At 45.0% G+C, this 17,042-nt stretch overlaps 1 protein-coding gene across 4 annotated transcripts in view; it reads right to left on the bottom strand.

Annotated features, from left to right (window-relative positions):
- The window catches only part of ATAD2B (ATPase family AAA domain containing 2B), a 143,690-nt gene that overhangs the window by 22,533 nt on the left and 104,115 nt on the right, over window positions 1–17,042 (bottom strand). The window lies entirely within an intron of this gene.

Genomic DNA, 17,042 nt, shown 5'->3' on the forward strand with positions numbered 1-17,042 from the left:
AAATGCACATGCTGCAAAGTGCAAGGATTGGCACAAGGATCCCAGTTCAAGCCCTTGGCTCCGCCCTGCAGAAGGGGGGGGCCACTTCGTAAGTCGTGAAGCAGGTCTGCAGGTGTCTGTCTTTCTCTCTCCCTCTCTGTCTTCCCCATCTCTCTCGATTTCTCTCTGTCCTATCCAACAACAGCAGCAATGGCAACAATAACAGTAACAACAACAAGGGCAACAAAATGGGAAAAATGGCCTCCAGGAGCAGTGGATTCGTAGTGCAGGCACCGAGCCTCAGCGATAACCTGGAGGCCATACACACACACACACACACACACACACACACACACACACACACACACACAATGGAATACTACTCAGCCACTAAAAATGGTGAGTTCACCGTTTTCAACACATCTTGGATGGAGCTTGAAGAAATCATGTTAAGTGAAATAAGTCAGAAAGAGAAGGATGAATATGGGATGGTCTCACTCTCAGGCAGAAGTTGAAAAACAAGATCAGAAGAGAAAACACAAGTAGAACCTGAACTGGAGTTGGTGTACTGCACCAAAGTAAGAGACTCTGGGGTGGGTGGGGGGAATACAGGACCAAAAAAGATGACAGTGGACCTAGTGGCAGTTGTATTTTTATGTGGAAAACTGAGAAATGTTATGCATGTACAAACGATCGTATTTACTGTGGAATGTAAAACATTAATCGCCAATAAAGAAATTAAAAACTGAGTTGGGCGATAGGGCAGCGGGTTAAGTGCATGTGGCACAAAAGCACAAGGACCAGCGGAAGGATCCCAGTTCAAGCCCCCGGCTCCCCACCTGCAGGGGAGTCGCTTCACAAGTGGTTAAGCAGGTCTGCAGGTGTCTGTCTTTCTCTCCCCCTCTCTGTCTTTCCCTCTTCTCTCCATTTCTCTCTGTCCTATCCAGTAACAACGGCATCAATAATAACTACAACAATAAAACAACAAAGGCAACAAAAGGGAATAAATAATAAATATTTTAAAAAGCTTTTAAAAAAATTAAAAACAAAAGAAAAAAGAGCAAGAAAGAAAACCAAGCACGTTCACTATGACATTTTTACATAAGCTAGGCAACCACTCATGTATTTCCTACGAATACATTGTCTTCATTTTTCAATGAATACTGTCAACTATACCAGGAACTGAGCCATGTGATGCCTACACAGCAGTGAACAAAGCAGGCTCTACTTTCCAGGATCCTTCAGGAACAGCAATTTATGTGCACACACATAAACATCTCCCCCATTCTTCCCTGCCTCCCAAAATTCCCTGCGTAATAACGGCAACAAAAAGCTACAGGGTACTGATGTGGGCGCCCAATCAGACTGAAGCCATCCCGAAAGGTCCCTCTGCAGACGTAGCTTTTAGATGGAGACGTGAAGATATACCACATAGGACCAAACAAAGGAGAACTGCAGCTGTCACATACCAAAGTAGCTTCCAGAACCAAGGCCCCTGAGAGGGAGGGGGGAACCTCTGCAGGTCTGGAAAATATCGTATGAAAAGTTCTGAAGTAAAATAACGGTGGTGATTCCAAGAAGATGCAAATTGGCCTGTGCAGAGATGAGTCTGACTGGCGGCATTCCAGTTCACATTGTGGCCTAGATGCCAGTTAAAAGACCTGAGTGGGAAAGTGAAATAGCTCCAACTAACATCCTCAAAAGATCATTTCTGAGGTGCCGGGTGGTGGTGCACCTGGTTGAGCGCACTTATTACAATGCACAAGAACCCGGGTTTGAGCCCCCGGTCCCCACCTGCAGGTGGAAAGTTTTGTGAGTGGTGAAGCAGGGCTGCAGGTATTTCTCTGTTTCTCTCTTTCTCTATCACCCCCTTCCCTCTTAATTTCTGGCTGTCTCTATCCAATAAATAAATTTTTTAAAAAGATCATTTCTGTTATTTGGAGTAAAGATTGTGTGGAGACGACAACCAGAGAGCATAGCTGAAAGGTTCTTCTTTTTTTAAGATTTATCTATTTTCCTTTTTGTTGCTCTTTTTTATTATTGTAGTTATTATTGTTGTTAGAGATATTGTTGTTGGATAAGACAGAGAGAAATAGAGAAAGGAGGGGAAGACAGAGGGGGACAGAAAGACAGACACCTGCAGACCTGCTTCATTGTTTGTGAAGCGACTCCCCTGCAGGTGGGGAGCCAGGGGCTGGAACCGGGATCCTTGGGCCGGTCCTCGTGCTTTGCGCCACGTGCGCTTAACCCGCTGCGCTACCGCCGGACTTCCCAAGGCGTTATTTTTCTAGTGAAAGAGCGGAGCAACTTAAAAAGGGGTAGCAATGGTGGAGTAAGAGAATACTACAGATCTGAAATGTGATCTCACTGACAAATCTGATAATAAAGTGGGACAGAAGGTATCAAAAATAAGTAGTTCCTAGGATTTTTAAAAACATAGAAACTGCGGGGGGGGGGGGAGAGGAGGAGGAGCTGATCATAAAAATGCAAAAATAAAAACAATGATCGGGGGTCGGGCGGTGGCGCAGTGGGTTAAGCGCACGTGGCGCAATGCGCAGGGACCGGTGTAAGGATCCCGGTTCGAGCCCCCGGCTCCCCACCTGCAGGGGAGTCACTTCACAGGTGGTGAAGCAGGTCTGCAGGTGTCTATCTTTCTCTCCCCCTCTCTGTCTTCCCCTCCTCTCTCCATTTCTCTCTGTCCTATCCAACAACAAAGCAACGTCAACAATGGCAATAATAACCGCAACGAGGCTGCAACAATTAGGGCAACAAAAAGGGGGAAAATGGCCTCCAGGAGCGGTGGATTCATGGTGCAGGCACCGAGCCCAGCAATAACCCTGGAGGGGAAAAAAAAAAAAAGAAGGCAGGTATCTGTAAAATACTCTCACCAATGAGTCAGAAAGAGAAGGATGAATATGGAATCATCTCACTCAGAAGTTGTGTTTCCCTAAAACTTAGTGTGTAGACACTAAGAAAACAGGGCCCAGAGCCCTGAGCACAGTGGCACCTGCCCCTTTATCCAGTTGTCAACTTTCCCGAGTAACTCACAACAAGCTGACCAGGTTCTTTTTTCTTTTCCACACAAAGAGAGCACACTTTGTCTTGCTTATCAGCGGGGCTTGCTCAGATGGACCCTTCCCGCAGGTGGGATAGGGGATTCACTGGCCATGGTCATATTGATTCGTTTTAGCAGAAAGTCTTCTCTGCTGAGGGGAAGGAGAAGATTGTCTCAGCTGTGTTCTACTTACTCAGCTGGAGAGTTACCCCTTTGCATAGCTATCTCCTCCTGACATCTTTCTTAATCATTGTTTTTTTTTTTTTTCCCTCCAGGGTTATTGCTGGGCTCGGTGCCTGCACCATAAATCCATCGCTCCTGGAGGCCATTTTCCCCCTTTTTGTTGCCCTAGTTGTTGCAGCCTCGTTGCGGTTATTATTGCCATTGTTGACGTTGCTTTGTTGTTGGATAGGACAGAGAGAAATGGAGAGAGGAGGGGAAGACAGAGAGGGGGAGAGAAAGACAGACACCTGCAGACCTGCTTCACTGCCTGTGAAGCGACTCCCCTGCACGTGGGGAGCCGGGGGCTCGAACCGGGATCCTTAAGCCAGTCCCTGTGCTTTGCGCCACGTGTGCTTAACCCACTGCGCCACCGCCCGACTCCCTCTGCCTTCCTTTTTTATGACAGAAACAGAGAGGGGAAGAGGGGGAGAGAGAAAAGAGTTGTAGCATTATCTCACCGCTCGTGAAGGCGGAGAGCTTGGTGCAAAGTGTGTTTTAATGGCTGCCCCCCTTCAGCCCATGCCCCCCATTACTCTCTTTTTCAAGGCTGTTTTCACTACCCAACGTCTTTTTCATTTTCAAATGGGCATTCAAATCAGCTTGTCAAGCTCTATAAAATGTGATGTGAATTCTGATCGGGATAATGTTGAGTCTGTGGTTCAGTTTGGGGAGAACTAACATTCCCATGATGTCATCTCCAGTGCATATACACCAACTATTCTCCATTTATCTAGGTCTTCACACTTTCTCAGCAAAAATGTACTGTTTTTAATGTACAAGTCTTCCTTGTCTTTTGTCAGACTGATTCATATTTCATGTTTTTTCACATTCTGTGAATAATTTAGACTTCTACTATCCTACTGCCTGTTGTTCATAGACAGTTTTTCTAATCAGTTTTACTAAGCTTGTATCCTTCAACGTCACTGAACTTAGCATTCCCAATAAAGTCTTTGTAGAGTCCATGGCATTCTCTTACGAGATACCTTGCTGTCTAAAAATGTGGCTTCACTTCTTCCTTTTCAAACGGAATGCCTGTGCTTTCTTTTTCTTACCTTACTAAACTAGCCGCAGCCTTCATTTTAATGTTGGGTGGTTGCACTAGTCATGGGAGGAGGAGGAGGAGCAGGAGGAGGAAGTAGTTTTAGAGAAAAAAGTGAACATTTCCCAATGTGAACTGTAGGTTTCTTGTTGATGTCTGTGGTGACAGTGAGATGGTCCTTTCTAATTCTAGCTTACTGACAGTTTTTAATCAGGAAAAGAGATTGGATTTTATCAAATGCCTTCCTGCATTGATTTGAAATAATCATCTTTTTTTCCTTTATCTGTTGGTACAATGAATTATTAGTTTCCTGAAATAAGACTTAACTTAATCATAATTTACCAAAAATTATGTTCATGAAAGATACTGGTCCATTTTTCCTTGTAGCTTCTCTTGGCATTATTATCAGAGAAATGCTGATCCATTAGGTCAGGAAGAATTCCCTACAATTCAATTTTCTGGAAGAGTCTATGCATTATTTCTTCCTTAAATGTTTAGTAAAATTAGGCATAAAGGAAGACACTAGAATCTGACCTTTCCTTGGTTTTTCTGTTTATTTGTTTGAATGTATTTATATGAGAATTTCACCTGAGACAGAGAAAAGACAGTACACACATGTGGTATTGGGAGCCTCAGAAACACCAATCCTCATAAGGACTGGCATAAGGATCCCGGTTCGAGCCCCCAGCTCCCCACCTGCAGGGGAGTCGCTTCACAGGTGGTGAAGCAGGTCTGCAGGTGTCTATCTTTCTCTCCCCCCTCTGTCTTCCCCTCCTCTTTCCATTTCTCTCTGTCCTATCCAATAACGATGACAATAATAAAACAAGTGCAACAAAAGGGGATATTCTAAAAAAAAAAAGGAAAAAAACCGCAAATCCTGCATTCTACCAGCTGAGTCATTTCCCCACCTGGCCTTAAATTTTTAACTATTACCTCAACTTATTTACTGAAGTACCGCCTAGTCATATAATCCATTTCTTATTTCATGAGCTGAGACATGTGCATCTTTCAATGAATTTGTCTGATTTAACTAAACCAAGTGTATTGGCATTAAAATGTTCCTAATATTTCTTTATTGTTTTCTTAATCTGTAGAAAATGTACTTGTGTCATCTTGTTATTGGTAATTTGTACCTCCTCATTATCTTGATCAGTTCCACTGATTTTACAATTAGTGATTTTTCGATGTACTAGGCTCTATCTAGTTTTGAAAGAAGAGTGCTGAAATCGCCAAGATTAGCCATACATTTCTCTTTGCAGGCCTTCTAAGAGAACAGCTCTTGGTTGTACTGGATTTCTCAAATTTCTTGCTTTAATTTTTCTACCAACAAAATTATTGCGTGCATGGTGAAGCCACCTCTTGAGGGTCTCCCCCCACCCCACCCGACAGACAGAAAAAAAAGGAGGGGATTGTTGTATGAGAGGAAGACAGCTGTAACCCTGTTTTACCTACCACTCATGCAGCTTCTCCCCCTGCAGGTGGGGACCAGGAGCTTGAACTCAGGTCTTATCACATAGTAACATGCACTCTACTGAGTATGTCACACTGCCCACTCCCAAGTTTGTGTTCTCCTTCAATGACATACTCGAATCTGTAATATTTCCATTCTTCCTCTTACCCTGGGTTCCCCTTATTTCTGACTTCACAAGCTGGAAACTATGTTCATTCCTTCGAGACTATTCTTCTTTTCTAATTTAAGTATTTAGTGCTACAAACCCCACTACCAACACCACACACCAGCTGTGTCTTTTGCATTTTGATATGTTTTCATTTTACTCAGTTCAAGACATTTAAATTTCCTCTTGATTTCTTTAGAAAAGGGTCATTTAGAAACGTGTTGTTTGGGAGTCGGGCTGTAGCGCAGCGGGTTAAGCGCAGGTGGCGCAAAGCACAAGGACCGGCATAAGGATCCCGGTTCGAACCCTGGCTCCCCACCTGCAGGGGAGTCGCTTCACGGGCGGTGAAGCAGGTCTGCAGGTGTCTATCTTTCTCTCCTCCTCTCTGTTTTCCCCTCCTCTCTTCATTTCTCTCTGTCCTATCCAACAATGACAACAACAATAATAACTACAACAATAAAAAAACAACAAGGGCAACAAAAGGGAATAAATAAATAAAATAAATATTTTTAAAAAAATTAAAAAAAAAAAAAGAAACGTGTTGTTTAAAGTTCAAACACTTTCTTCAGGTTCACTTTCGTTTGCTGATTTCTAGCTTAATTTCATTGTGGTAAGAGAATATACTTAGGGCTTCAATGCTTTTTCTTTATTGAGATCTGTTTTATTTACCCAAACACAGTCTGTCTTGGTAAATACTACAATACACTTGGAAAAAGTATATATATCTGCTGTGTTGGGGAAAAGTACGTTATAAATGTTATTTACTGGTTTCATGTTCATGGACAAAGTTGTTTCAGATCTTTACTAATTTTCTATCTTCACTTTTATAAAGGGAGTGTTTTAGTGGTTTACTGTGCAGTAACTGGCACGTTGTTACAAGTTAACTGCAGCACACTCTCCCCAAAACCTAGGTCCTTTCTTACTACACATCAGCACCCAAAGGTTCTCTTCAGGTCGCCCTTCCCCTCCTCTCCCCAGAATCCACTGCTTTGATGGGATACACCATATCCAGGCCAAGTTTCTGTTCTCCTTCCCTGTCCCTGTTTCTTAAGTCCTGCCTGTATGTGAGATTGTTCGGTATTTCTCTCTCTTTTTGGCTTACCCCACCTAACATTTTGTCTTCAAGTCCATCCAAGATGACACGAAGGAAATGGCTTCATCGGTTTTTAAGCTGAGCGGCACTCCATCATGTATCTATTCTGTTTTACAGCTGTGTGTTATGACGGATTTTCTATGTATTAGCTCTCATTTTGAGAGAGGTCTTCAAACTTCAAGTTTAGGGGGGTCGGGTGGTAGCGCAGCAGGTTGAGCGCACGTGGCGCAAAGTGCAAGGACCAGCGTAAGGATCCCAGTTCAAGCCCCCGGCTCCCCACCTGCAGAGGAGTCACTTCAAAGGTGGTGAAGCAGGTCAGTAGGTGTCTGTCTTTCTCTCCCCCTCTGTCCTCCTCTCCTCTCTCCATTTCTCTCTGTCCTATCCAACAATGACAACATCAATAACAACGATAACCACAACAACTATTAAAAAAAAAAAGCTTCAAATTTCCCAGATCAAATCGAGGACATTTACAGTTAATATTCATATACTTTTCCTATATTTGGAGCTACACTCTTCCCTGATCTAACTTTCTAGTCTTTCAATTCTAACACAATCTCCCCAGACAATACTTTTTGTCCACCTGCATGTTAGCTGTGGGTGTTAGGTCAAAAAAAAGCTTCGAATTTAATCATAAATTTTTTCTATGTGCCCTTGCCCTTTTCTGTGTGTCTGTTTTATGGATTTTTAATATATTTTACATAGTTGTAACTTTTCAGAATTGCTGTGAGTGGTGATTAAGAAGTAATCATCTGGGAGTAAGGCTGTAGCGCAGCGGGTTAAGCGCAGGTGGCGCAAAGCACAAGGACCAGCATAAGGATCCCGGTTCGAACCCCGGCTCCCCAACTGCAGGGGAGTCGCTTCACAGGCGGTGAAGCAGGTCTGCAGGTGTCTATCTTTCTCTCCTCCTCTCTGTCTTCCCCTCCTCTCTCCATTTCTCTCTGTCCTATCCAACAACAACAACAATAATAATAACTACAACAATAAAACAACAAGGGCAACAAAAGGGAATAAATAAATAAAATATTAAAAAAAAAAGAAGTAATCATCTAGGGGCTGGGCAGTGGTGCACCTGGTTGAGTGCACATATTACAGTGTGCAAGGGCCTGGGTTCAAGCCCCCAGTCCCCACTTGCAGGGGGAGAGCCTCACAAGTGGTGAAGCAGTGCTGCAGGTGTCTCTGTGTTTCTCTCTCTATCTCCCCCTTCCCTGTCAATTTCTGGCTGTTTCTACCCAATAAAGATAATAATAAGGAAAAAATAATTTTAAAAAAGTAATCATCTCAGGGCTAAAGCAACATCACAGTGATTATACAATAAGACTTTCATGTCTGTAGTTCCCAGGTCCTCAGCTGAATTCCCACCAGCACCGCAGGTCAGAACTGAACAGTACAAGCGAGCGAGCGAGCGACACACACACACACACTGGAGACAATCACCCAGATACGTTTTATTCTCGGTCCTGGAATCTGCTTTGGCAGGCGACAGCTCCAGCCCCTCTGTCTGGTCCTATGCGGTCTGTCTTCTTCACGCTTTGCGTGGAACCTATTCTCTTTCTACGCAAAGTCAGTGTCTTATCAAAGAGCTATGACTAGCAGTGCGTCACTCCCATAAAGTAGATTTCTCACTTTATTTGGTTATTTAGACCAGGAATTAGCCTCCCCCCCCCCCCCATAGGAACAGAGGGTAAGTATCTTAGGCTTTGCAGGCTATAAGGACACTGCTAAGACAAAAGCAGTTATGGACATAAAAACATAAATTAAGGGAGTTGGATGGTAGTGCAGTGGGTTAAGCGCAGGAATCGACGTGAGGATCTCGGTTCGAGCCCCCAGCTCCCCACCTGCAGGGGAGTCGCTTCACAGGCGGTGAAGCAGGTCTGCAGGTGTCTATCTTTCTCTCCCCCTGTCTTCCCCTCCTCTCTCCATTTCTCTCTGTCCTATCCAACAACAATAACATCAGTAACAACAGCAACAAAAAACAAGGGCAACGAAAGGGAAAATAAAAATAAATAAATGAATATTAAAAAAGTTAAGACACATCAGTATCTACAGAGATTACTGGAATCACTGCTAAATGATTTTTGTGACAGTGTTTCTTTGATATTTTAGTGAACAGAACTATACCGATTAAGCTTTTTCAAACTGTTAAGAAAGATTAACATTTCAAGGACAAAACTTATTAAAGAAAAGAACGCTATTTACTAGGTTGTGAGTGTCATTATTTTGCCTTCTCAGACACACAAAAGTCAGTGAAAGAAAGATATCAGATAAATCTATACTAAGACTTACAAGCAAACAGAGAGGACTCCCAGGAGAAGTTTTCTTATTTGTTTTTTGTTTTTGTTTTAGCTGGAGACAGGCAGTGGGAGAGACCAACATCAGTGGGGTCTTTCACAGGCTGGGGGCTGGATTTGAACCTAGGTCGTGTACATGGCAAAGTAGCACAGTATACAAGTGAGCTCTTTCATCAGCTCACAGCTCTTGCCAACTAGAAACCGACTAGAGATCTTTACCACTGATAAACACTTCATCTCTTCTCCCCCATTATGTAACCTGCATTGTGATCTCCATAAAATAACTCACTGACACGAGGAAAGGGACGGTTTCTTGTGCTTACAGTCTTGTATGTCTGCATATTGCTGGTCTGTGTCTATTATACATCTAGGGTCTCTTCAGTTGAAGTCTAACAAGAGGTTGGTAAGACAGCATAATGATCATGTGAGAAGATTTTCATGCCCAAGGCCTGAGGTCCCAGGTTCAGTCCCTAGCACCACCATAAGCCATAGCTGAGCCATGCTCAGATTAAAAATAAATAAGATAAAATCTAAGAAGAGAACAATTCAAAGGCCCTGCACAGAACGTACCCCACACCAGATTTCTATACAGATCACGATCTCAATCAGCTTAGGTCATGGATATATAACAGCTGGGGAGGGGAGACATTCATTCAGTTATGTAACACTAAGATTCCAGGATATGGGGGTTACTTTAGAACCAGAAGAGAATTCCAAATATGTGTCACTCAGCATTACTTAAAGGGTGCTGGGTAATTGTGCAGACGCCCTCAGGGCATCCCCGCCTGAGCTGAAGAGCTGAAGCCCGAGCTTCCCACAGTGCCGTCTTCTCCACCCCCTTTTCTCGCCAATCCCGTCCCGACTTGCCCCTTCCAGAATCTCTCCCATAAAAGCCCTCCTGTCTTTCTCTCTCTTGCCTTTTTCCTCGCTTCGGCTTCGGCGACGTGACTCAGAGAAGGGCTGCTGCACATAGTGGGAGGCGGCCGTTTTGCTAGCTCCACGTGGCCATTTCTGGGGTGCCCACGTGAATAAAGATTTGTGTTCCCGCTCCGGTCTCCCCTCTGTCTCCCGCGACGCAACACAACAAAGGGTAAGTATAAAAAGATCTAAGCAGTTTTTTGAACATTTTGTAAAGTTTTCTTATACATATGCCTCAACAGGACTGGTTTTAAAAGAAGTAGTGTGCATGTGGCCAGTAGAGGTAATGTGTTTGGGGAGGGGAGGAGGGTGTCGAAGGACCAGTAAGTGAGCACTCGGGTCAGTGTTCCTCGAGAAAGCTCCTCCTGGATTTCCCTCTTCCCAATCGCTGTGCTGTGTGGGATCTCTTTCGCTGCTGTCCAGTGACACCAACAACGCAGAAATTCTGCTCAACTGTCTTCTCATGTCTAGGACTGGGGTTACAGCAGAAGTGACTGCGAGTCACACCTGGCCTGCTGTCTATAGCCCTGCTCCTCCACTGGCTGACTTCTCAGGTTCCTTAAAACCCAGGGGGAGAAACTGGGAAACATTCCAGATTTCTGCCCGTCACTTAGGACTCTTTTAATCAGCTTTTCAACTTTCAGCTCCTGAGCCCCTTCACTTCTCCCCCCCAAACTGACACTACACTGTTAGATGCAAATCAAACCCTATCACTTTCTGTCTCAACCATCCAATGGTTCCTCATTATCTCGAGAGTTAACTCTAACATCCTTACATAGAATCAAAAGGTAGGAAATGTATTGTGGCATTCATTTGCCTGCGGGTTTTGTCGCACACACAGATAGGGTTTAATAAATGGATGCTCAGTAAACAGAGCTTCCTTTAGCAGAGGAGTGAGCTGACCTCCCGCCACTCCTCCACAGGTGTTTGTTTCTCCAGCCTGAGTTTAGAATGAATGGATGGACTTGCTGATCTGCCCATCTGCGGGCAGCACTCTCCTCTCCACTCCACTCACACCGTGGACCTATCACTAACACAGGCCTCATGAAGCTGCATTACAGTCATGTGCTGCCACCTCAAGACAAAAGCCATGACTTCCACCCCCATGCCAGAATAATCCCTGCTATATTACCAATCGAAAGATAAGTGAATCTGTCACTTTGGAAATAGTAGGTTTCTAGACAGTAGAGACTGCCGCTTGTCTCTACACTTAATTGATAATAAGTTAAATGTGCTACCCCCCTTTCCAAAATTCATATATGCCTCAGTATCTCAGAATGTGACTATATTAGTAGAGCCTTTAGAGAGGCAGTTAAGGTAAAATCAGGTCATGAGAGGTCCGAATCTAGCCCGGCTGTCATTCTTCCAAGAAACAGGTATTCAGACACACAATGGGGCTCAAACGGTAGCACATGTGCTAGAGTTTACATGTTCCCATGCACCAGGACTCTGGTTCAAGTCCCCAGTCCTCACCTGCAGAGGAAGCTTCACCAGTGGGGAAGCAGTGCTGCAGGTGAGAACATAGTGAGGAAGTTTACAGTCCACAAGCACAAGCAAAGGAGAGAGGTCTGGGAAGAAAGCGAAGATGCCAATACCTTAGTCTTGGATTTCTAGCCTCTAGAACTATGAGAAAGTAAGTGATTGTTGTTTAAGCCACCCTGCCTGTGTAAAGCCCTAACACAAAATACAGCATATAGCATGTAACATACTGCCTGAAGTAGTACTTATTCAATATATACTACTGGTCTGACATGTCTTTCGTGAGTGTTTCCTCGAGGATGTCGAACTTTGATGCCTGAGTTGCACATCAGATGTCATCGGCGTAGATGAACTTCCTTGAAGAAGTTTCTGGGAGGTCATTGATGTAAATATTAAATAGCGTAGGAGCCAGAACAGAGCCCTGGGGGAGGCCACTTGAGACAAGTCTAAATCTGCTAGACTTGTCACCCAGATGTACCCGGAATCTTCTGTTTTGGAGAAGAAACGATATAGTGTTGGCCACCCATGGAGGCAGGCATCTTGAGATCTTGACTAGGAGACCATGGTGCCAGACCGTGTCATAGGCTGCTGTGAGATCAACAAAGACAGCACCCGTCTTTAAATTCTTCTGGAATCCATTTTCAATGTAAGTGGAGAGGGCCAGGGCTTGTTCACAGGTAGATCTTCCTGGGCGGAAACCAGCCTGGGCTGGTTTCCAGATAGGAATTTCTCTGTAAGATGAGAAATACGTGACAGAAGCAGCCTCTCAAGGAGTTTGTAACACACAGAGAGGAGAGAAATTGGTCTATAGCTGGCGGCCAGTGTTGGGTCTTTGGTTTCAAAACCGCTATAATCTTCGCACGACGCCAAACTTTGGGCACAGACTCAGATTCCAAGATGTGGGACAGGAATGAAGCGAGCCACTTCTTTGCCGTGGGGCCCAGGTTAAGAATGAGTTCTGGGGTGATGTTATCATAGCCAGCAGCTATTCCCAGTTTAACCCTCTTCAAAGTGTCTTCCAGTTCAGACAGTGTAAAGGGAGAGAGTTTTGGAGATGGACAAGATAACCGGAAGTGGGATGACCACTCGTGGGAAATTTCTCTTTTCCAGACTGGGTCGATCTTAGCACGTCCAACTTGAGTTAGGTGACTGGCCACTGAGTTTGGAGATACGGGAGGATGGGAGATGGGAGGGGGTTGGCTACCGGCACCCAGTCTGTGAAGAAGCTTCCAGGCCTTCCTACTTGAGTGGGTGAAGTTCAGACTTTCCGTGAGTTGTTGCCAGCGGGCTTGGCGTGCTGCATCCAGGGAGGCAATGAGATGGTCAGCCACATCTGGGTCGCCCGACTCATCATACTGCTTTAGTAGTTGCTCGCATTCAGCATCAAGACAAGGCGTATAGTTAGCACGTCTCCCACGAGGAATGGCTTGGGAAGCTGCTTTGAAGATGGCTTGGCGGAAGCGCCTGTAGGAATCTTCAGAGGGGATAGAGTTAATTGGAATTGCAGGAATAGATTTGTTGGTAAGATCACTGAACAGACACCAGTTTGCTTTCCGAAAGTTCCATCTTAGTTTCTCCGAGCACAGAATCAGTGGGAGCTGGAGACCAATGTGGATGATAGCTGGGCGGTGATGACTGTGCAGGAAGATCTTGAGAACTTGTCTCGTAGCGGGAAAGGCTTGGCCGTTGACTGTGCTAATCCAGCACAGGTCGGGTGACGAGTCTTTATTCCATCTAGCACTGTGAAAAGAGCCCGGCTGTTTGGGATCGTATAATAGGGAGAGGTCATTCGCTGAAGCCCAGTCGGCTAAGATAGAGCCGTCAGCACGAGTGGAGGAATATCCCCAGTCTTGGCGATGACTATTAAAGTCTCCAACGTAAATGGCTGGGTGATTCGGGCTAGGCAGGACCTCATTATCCCATGAGGCACTGGAAGGCTTATATATGTTGATGAGCTGAATAGTTCCAATAGTAATGGAGTCGTAGAAGGTCGAAGAGGCCGTATGATAAACGTCCGCAAGACACGATTTGGCGTAGATGGCTCGACCACGTTTAGGATGGAGATTATAGCATATTAAATCGAATCCACTGATGGTGAATCGAACAGCTTCATCGACTGCTATATGTGTTTCTTGTAGGCAGATAACATCTGCCTGATGCTGAATCGCCAATTGACCAATAAGAACGCGTTTGGCAAAGGACAGCCCCTCAACATTAAGTTGGAGGACTCGAAGAGCAGGACCAACAGCTTGAAAGCTGGCAGGAGCTGCTTGTTGCTGGCTTTGAAAGTGACTGGGATCCATGTGGATTCAGTCGGCTAGGAAGGATCGTCAGTTTCCCCAATGAATGGGTACTCACGAGATGCACCACGGGAAGGTCTATCCAATGCATCAAAGTTCGACATCCTCGAGGAAACACTCACGAAAGACATGTCTCTGATATCTGATTACTGTAAAAAATGGCGACTAATCTCTAGCACTGCAAAAACGGTATCATCTGTTTTCCATCTACACCATGCCTCGGCCTCGCGTGAGCTTAATGTGCAGCTTGGCGATACAAGAATCCGGCATGAAGCCCAGCCAGTCTATCTTGGAGTTACTCTCGATCGCACTCTGTCATTTCACAGACATCTCATAAAAACTGCAGCAAAGGTGGGCGCGAGCGCTTCCACACTACAATCATCATCTCTGGCATTATGCTATTCCACTGCAGAATACTGTGCCCCAGTATGGTTCCGTAGCCCCCATGTCCACTTGGTCGATTCCAAATTATATTCCTCCATGAGGATAATTTCTGGAACCATCCGTTCCACCCCAGTTCCATGGCTGCCAGTTCTTAGCAACATCGCCCCGCCAGATATTCGTCGGGATGCGGCATCATCTAAGTTCATTTCCCACGTCTACGCTCGACCGGACCTGCCAATATACGCGGATATCTTCGCCCACCCTGTCCAACGCTTGACGTCTCGTCACCCAATCTGGTCCCCTACGCCTACACTGAACTTCTCTGTTCCAGTCTCTTGGAAACAGAGCTGGCAGTCAGCTGAGGTAAAGAACAAACACCTCATCACAGACCCCTGCGAGCATCAACCCGGCTTTGACCTAGCACGTTATGATTGGGCCCTCCTCAATCGCTATCGAACAGGCCATGGCCGGTGCGCCGCTATGTTCCATCGCTGGGGAGCCAGAGACGACCCGAACTGCCCCTGCGGCTCCAGACAGACTATGACCCACATAGTCAACGACTGCCACCTCTCCAGATTCAAAGGAGGTCTCGAAACTTTACATCAGGCTCAACCTGATGCTGTTGACTGGCTACGGAAGAAGGGCAAACGCTAGAAGAACTGGTCTGACTATCTCAGATGAAGAGACAAGGGTCCTCGCACTCATCTCTAAATACAAAATCCCCACCTCAGTGGTGAGCGCGATGTGCAAAGACTACAGAAAGTACAGGCCTGGCTGAAACACAGCCCACAACTTAGGCTCCGAAAGCTGTTAAGAATCCGGGTCTTTGTTCATGAGCAACTAATGCAAAACAAAAGATAGTAAAAAGACTACTAAGGCCAGCATAGCCTTTCTTTCTTTTTTTACCAGAGCACGGCTTAGTTCTGGTTTATGGTGGTGTGGGGGATTGAACCTGGGACTTTCCGAGCCTCAGGCATGAGTCTCTTTGCATAACCATTGTGCTATCTACCCCCACCCAAGACTATTAAGATTAGAGCTAATGGTTTTTTTTAATATTTATTTTCCTTTTGTTGCCCTTATTTTTTTAATTGTTATTGTAGTTATTGCTGTTGTTACTGATGTCATCATTGTTAGATAGGACAGAGAGAAATGGAGAGAGGAAGGGAAGACAGAGAGAGGGAGAGAAAAACAGACACACGCAGACCTGCTTCACCGCCTGTGAAGCGACTCCCCTGCAGGTGGGGAGCCAGGGGCTCGAACCGGGATCCTTATGACGGTCCTTGCGCTTTGCGCCGCGTGCGCTTAACCCGCTGCGCCACCGCCGGAGTCCCAGAGCTAATGTTTTTATTTGCTTGTTTAGCAAAAATCAGCTCAATGATAGTAGGTGGAGTTCTCTTGGCTAAAATAGGTATACAATGCATGATGGGGGGCGGGGGGTGGTTATAAAATAATATAGCCAAATAGCTGGTGATGGGCACAGCTAAAGCCTACAAGTTAAAATTCTAGAATCTCTGTCCATGTCATTCTCCAAGAGAATCTGGACTAACACCTGGGCAACACTTCCAGATTTCAAAACTGTTGGCTTTTGTCTTCCATGTGCATTCTAGGTTTCCCCTTCCCCGCAACTGGCCAAATGTTCTACAAGTCGCAGCACTCTAAGCTTACAAATACGCATGGGAGCTTGTGAAAGTAATGCAGCATTCATGGCATTTCCACTTGCTACACAACAAGCCCCGAGGTTGTTTTCTAATACATAGTAAGTGGTTCTGTTGCTAAGAAAAATGCAGGCCTCTTAACTAAAAATATGAAATAATCGGAACACCGTCAAAATAGGGCTTTTGAATTATATAACAGTCTTTGCATCTAAACCAGTGAAGAAAATTACACACACACTTGTAGTCAAGTCAACTCTGACTAGATAGCTGCACCCGGTAGGGCAGGCTTACTATGTACCAGAAACCACAGCTTCTTTTTAGAAGCAGTGCTCCCACTGTGCTCATAATTAGTCACAGGGGTGTGTGTGTGTGTGTGTGTGTGTGTGTGTGTGTGAGTGTGTGTGTGTGTGTGTGTGTCTAGATTGATCCCATCAACTATTTTTTAAGCACTCTGATTCATTTTTTTACTATCATTCTCTATATTTGTTCTAAAACAGGACTGGATTTAAAATGGAGTCCGAGGAGCACAAAGGGTGATTCATTTTAAAGCAAATGTGCAGCCACTAAAGAACCAACATCTGAAAAATTAAAGCACACTTTGTTTCATTCTTCCTGTGTTCCATCCTTAAAATACCTAATTGCAAAACCAGCTCCCACATCCTAACAGCATCCAGTCAACTCCAAAGCCCAACTTCCTAAATCCTCCCGCAAATCATTTAGCACAGGCTCAGATCCGAAATGGTTCCTAATGAGAAAAAGTCTCTCTTGTTATAATGAGTCAATTGACCCCATCTTGCATAACTACAGACATGTCACGGCCATCTTGTGTGGAAGGCGCTCAAAGAGATGGGACTACAAACCTCAGCAAAGGAGGAGCTGAGAAGGAAAGTATAAAATTACAGGGTCAGCAGAGTGCTCATGTGGAGAGAGCACAGCTTTGTCCTGTACACAGCCTCCTTTTTTTGAGCCAAACCCCCACTACCCTGAAGGAAGCTTTGGTCCTCTGGTTAC

Source organism: Erinaceus europaeus, chromosome 3, assembly GCF_950295315.1.
Source record: "Erinaceus europaeus chromosome 3, mEriEur2.1, whole genome shotgun sequence".
Lineage (NCBI taxonomy): Eukaryota > Metazoa > Chordata > Mammalia > Eulipotyphla > Erinaceidae > Erinaceus > Erinaceus europaeus.